This window comes from Marmota marmota, unplaced genomic scaffold (assembly GCF_001458135.2).
Source record: "Marmota marmota marmota unplaced genomic scaffold, marMar, whole genome shotgun sequence".
Classification (NCBI taxonomy): domain Eukaryota; kingdom Metazoa; phylum Chordata; class Mammalia; order Rodentia; family Sciuridae; genus Marmota; species Marmota marmota.
Genome location: NW_025999942.1, coordinates 11,739,666 through 11,744,905, shown reverse-complemented (window position 1 = coordinate 11,744,905; position 5,240 = coordinate 11,739,666). Strand labels below are relative to the sequence as shown.

The window sequence follows — 5,240 nt, the reverse complement described above, 5'->3', positions numbered from 1 at the left end:
ATATATATATATATATATATATATATATATATATATATATACATATAATCATTGTAGAATATTATACATTTTGAAATAAGAATTTATTCCAGGAACATATTAATGAAAACAAAATTCACTAACTTGGGCAAGTGAGATCTGGGAAGGGAAAATCTACTGCCTCTCATGACAGTTGGCTGCTCTTAAAGTTTCTATTAAATTATAATTTGGGGAATCTTCAACCAAGGATAATTCTAGTACCTTTTACTCAAAATGCTGAGCACTCACCATTTCATGAGATAGAAATTTAAAGTAGTAAGTTTTGCCACATACACATACAGTTTCATCCTAATGCAGACATTTCTTTTGGAACTCATTTTTGAGTCTTTCTTTCTTTCTTTCTTTCTTTCTTTCTTTCTTTCTTTCTTTCTTTCTGTGCAGGGGGGTTGAACACAAGGGTTTGTGCATGTGAGGCAAGCACTCTACCAACTGAGGTATATCTCCAGCACTTGGAACTCACTTTTAAGTACACACCACTCTGCTCCATCACATTCCCTCACTCCTCCTAAGTCCTGGTCTGCAGGCCTTCCACTGGAGTCTGAGAGTTTGGGTGGTGGACCTTACCTACCTGCCTCCCTTCCAAGCCTGGATGCTTTCTGCAGCACACACCCTCCACCCAGCACTCTCAGAGGATTCAACATCTTCAGTTCTCCATATTCAGTGGTAAAGTCCCCCTCCACTGGATCTCATGCTCTTGACAAACAGATCAGTCCCCTAGAACCAGGCAGGCCTGGCAGGATGGATGCCCAGTGCACTGGTCAAGCATTGAGGTGGATGTGCGCTCTGCTGCAGGCTCACCCTGGAGCCCTGAGTCCCACATTTGCACTTGCAGGGACGCTTCCACCTCCCTGGACCTCACCAGGTAAACACCACAGGCAGCATTTCTCACTTAGCCTCCTCCGCTCACTGGGGCATCAGTCACCCTCATCCCAATGGCCCTGAGCCCTGGCTTGTGCAAAGAGACACATCCAAGGGAGTGGCTGAGGGCACCAGAGCTGCCTGGACTTGGCACTCCTTCAGATGGGATGGATTTGGCAAGTGCACTGCACAAGAGTCATTTGGAACCAGCAAGCAGAAGCACAGAGGATAGGTCTTAATGGGAGCCCTGTGGCAAGTGGCCTCAGGGAGAAAACAGTGGTCTTTTCATAGGGCAGCAGAAGGAGCCAGTTCGCATGGCATGGCCTGGGAAGGAGGGGGTGGGAGCAGGCCTAAGTATCATGGTGACAGTGGTGGACACCTAGGGCAGCCCTGGCACTCGGGGGGGAGTAATGGCAAGGCTGGCGCTCAGGGGAGAAGGGATGGACTGTTTTGCCATCAATTAATCATGTGGAATTAAATTTATGGTAATGATGATAACAACAAGAAAAAAAGATCAAGAAAAAAAAGTTTTTAAAAGGAAAAATAAAGTTTTCCTTAGCCTCTCCACCCTGCTCTGTTTCCTCAGCATATTTTATTCCTGCTCTGCTTAGAGTCCTCTGCAGCTTCCACCACCTGACCAGGGACAACCACTGAGCCTCATTCAAGAGAAGAAAAGGTGGTGAAGAGGGGAACCAGATCTGGACAAGATTATCAGAAGAGGAGAAAAGAAACACAACAGTAAACACTGTAGGTGGTATTTTAAACCACAGCCTTGGGATGGTTTTTTTAATTCACTAGCTTTGTCTTTGAAGATTACACAAATATGTGTGAAAGATAAGTCTATTAAAAATGCATAGCCAAATTTATTTTCTTTAGAAATTCAACAATTTGTTTAAAGGTGTCAAATTTATTCCTTATTAATTATTGTATGTAATCATTTGTTAAACAAAGACTGTTCCAAAACACCCAAGTCCCAATTTTAAAAAGTTCTTGGATTTTCAGTGGAATCTGCCCTCCATTGTAAGACCAGTAGTTTGTAAGAAATCATAATTAAAAGAAATAAAGTTACAGTTTCTAGCAAAACAGAGGAGGTGGAAGAGAAATCTCTCTCTCTCTCTCTCACCAATTAAATTGGGCAATGAATTACAAGATATGTTAGAAAATTCATAACACATGACTCTTATTTCTAAAACTCCCAACAGTGTTCTGAGTGCCCTATACTTTCTGTTATGGAATCAATGGCTGTGTTTGGTTTTGAAGTATCCACAGACTCCTTTTCCAAAACTGAAATAGTCCAAAAGACAAAAAGGAACATAAGCACATAGACAATCTGCTAATGGCAAGTCCTCAAGGCCCATTCGTCATCAGGAAAATTCAAATGAAAAGCCTCACAAGAATTGACCAAAATGGAAAAGTTTCCATAATACTGGGAACATTTGGGATCCATGTTCATTGCTGGCTGAAGTATGCAGAAGCTCTGAAAAGCGGTTGAGTAAGTCACCGCCATTCCAAGAGGAACAGAGGCACGTGACACATAGAGAGGCTGGAGGCAACCAAGTCATGGTGGTTCGCACTGCACACCGCGCAGATGCCTCTGCGCTAAGCGATGGGCCGAGGAACGCAAAGGCTCCAGCCAGGGAGGACCACAGGCAGGAAAACAGTAGACACACCGACAGTGCAACACGGGACTCTGACCAGCGTCCTGACCTTGGAGGGAAACACCCAGGCAGAGACAGCACCTGCAGCCACTTGGCCTCTAGACACAGTCGCAGAGCTGCTGCGCCCAGGGCCAGGGTAACCGCGCAGATGCGCAGCCTGGTAGGACTGACAGGAGGCGCCGTCCTGCGACGCTGCAGCTCCATATGCGCTGGCTGGGGGCTCCTGTCTCAGGAGCTCAAACTCCAAGCTTCCTTTAGTTTCCAAGCCTCCATTAGCACCAGGGTTGGGACGAGGCTCTGCTGTCCAGTAGGAAGCGCTTTACAGGTTCTGCGGTTGGCCGTGGCTGGGGGAGGGGAAGGGACATTAAGGCAGAGCTCCACAGCTGACGCCTTTGGGGCAGTGAAGGGTGCTGTCCAGGCCCATGTCTCCTCCAGGATGGCACAGCCTCCCTGCCTCGTTCCCTTGCTGAGGCCCAGGTCCTGTCTCAAGGGGTGCTCTGCCTTCCTGCCTTAGTGGGCCATGTTGTTTGAGGTGGGTGTGAGCTGCGAATGCAGAGACTGGAGGAAACCTCTGAAGAGGATTCCTGCAGTCTAAACACCCAACTGTGGAAATCATACACTGACCGGCAGCAAAGAAACTCAGTCCTCAAAATCACTAGACACTTAGTTCATTATTTAAAAAAGAAACCACTGTGGTGCATGACATAGAAATGTTACTGAAATTTTAACTGACAGAGTTTTAACAATCCACAGTTTGACCTGCTGAAGACAGCTCAGTAAACAAACTCAAAGTGTGGACCTTCACGCATGATCCAGAGTAAAGCAGAAAAAATATATTTATATCTATATCTATGTATATATGAAAGTTAAATACCTTCTCCCTAAGAAATACCAAGGTCTTTGTACAGGCCTTCCTGTTTGGGCAAGTAGATGACTTTTTAGTCATTATTTGCATGGGCTTGCTATTCCAGCGAGAAGGTACTCTGAACAAGGTAGAGGAGAGTGTGGCTGCGGAGTAACTAATCAAGACCTCCAGAGAGCAAGCAGGAAGCAGGTCTGATTTTAGTGTGCAGTTACCATGTATATATACTCAGGCAGTAGCTAAGCAGATTACAGGCAGCCACCAATGCAATTTCTGCTAACAGTCCTTTCAGTGGCCAATCAAGGAGTGGGCTGTGGAGCAAGCACAGGGACTGCAGCACATGGCCTCTCACCCAGGGCTGTGCTTATGGGGTCAATAGTTTGTTGCTCACATGCCTAGCACAGGGGAGTGGCCTGCCACTCAGAGGCCCTTTACATATGCCATTTATGCAGTACCCCAGGCACTTGTTCCCACATCTCCCCCTCTGACTGTGCTTCAAGAAATTCAGCCAGCAGTTTGGGGAGCGCATGTGGAGGACAGCAGCCAGGATGAGACTGTAGGAGGTCAGGATGAGGCAGAAGGGCACCAGGAGCATCAACACACAGCAGATGTACATGACATCCTCAAAGACAGATGTGTCAGCACAAGCCAAGCACAGCAGCATGGGGGCCTCACAGAAGAAATGGTCTATCTCTCGCCTGCAGCAAAATGGGAAGTTCAGGGCAACAACTGCCTTCATCAGCCCGTCAGCTGCTCCTAAGAACTAGGACCCCATGGTCATCCTCAGACACAGTGGCCAGCTCATGATCATGGGATAGTGCAGAGGGTGGCATATGGCCACATAGCGGTCATAGGACATGGCTGCAAAGAGGAAGCACTCCCCACCACCCAGAGTGAGAAGGAAGAAGATCTGCAAGCCATGCCAGCAAGGGAGATGGACTTGATTCCAGTCAAGTAGTCAGCAGCCATTTTGGGCATACTGGTGGAAACCAGCATGGCGTCCATGAGGGAGAGTTGGCTCAGGAGGAAGTACATGGGCGTGTGGAGCTGGAGGTCTCACTGAATCAGGAGAATCATTAGGGCATTGCCCACTAGGGAGGTGAGAGCTAATGTCAAAAAACATCCCAAAGAGAAACTGTTGGGCACTGGAGTGGCCCAAGAGTCCTGGGAAGATGAAGGTGGAGCTAGTGTTCATGTTCATACCTGCCATGATTTCAAACAGAAGAGGCACTGGCAGTTCACTTTTTACAGGACAGGTTGACTAAAATTTTAGACTCTTGAGGGAAAGATTGGAAGTCTTAATGTTAAAGTTTAGTGAGAGGGATAAAAAAGCAGAAAGAAAACAATTAAGGTGTTGCTTAAATCTTGTGATTGCTCATGGGATATTGATGGTTAAAAGGAAAGGATGCACGTTTGCATTCTAGTATTTTTGGATGGAAAATATATGTCACAATTCACAATCATCAGGAGGAAACTCTGTGGAAACAGAATAAAATAGAGCTGAAAGTTGAAAGCCTCCAACTTCCTGTACCACAGTAAAGACAGAAAGACCCCCATTCTGGCTGTGCTGCTTCTGCTCCTGTCAGTGCCTTGAGCCAACTATCACTTTTGAGCAGCTGCTGGCCCTGTGATGACACAGAGGCTTCTCTGGTTATCCCCACCCCCTGCTTTTTTTTCCCTTGCAAAGCTTTCACATATTGAGAATGAAGTGGTGGCTACATATTATTTCATAGTAACCGTCAATAAGCAAGGACAGCCACAGAAAAACAACCAGATGCCCCAGGAGACCACACTGAAGTGGGACACAAGTGTCAATGCATATG

At 46.5% G+C, this 5,240-nt stretch overlaps 1 pseudogene; it reads right to left on the bottom strand.

Annotated features, from left to right (window-relative positions):
• Nucleotides 1–3,781: 3,781 nt before the first annotated feature.
• Nucleotides 3,782–4,618, bottom strand: LOC107153283 (annotated as a pseudogene).
• Between the last annotated feature and the right edge of the window lie 622 nt (nt 4,619–5,240).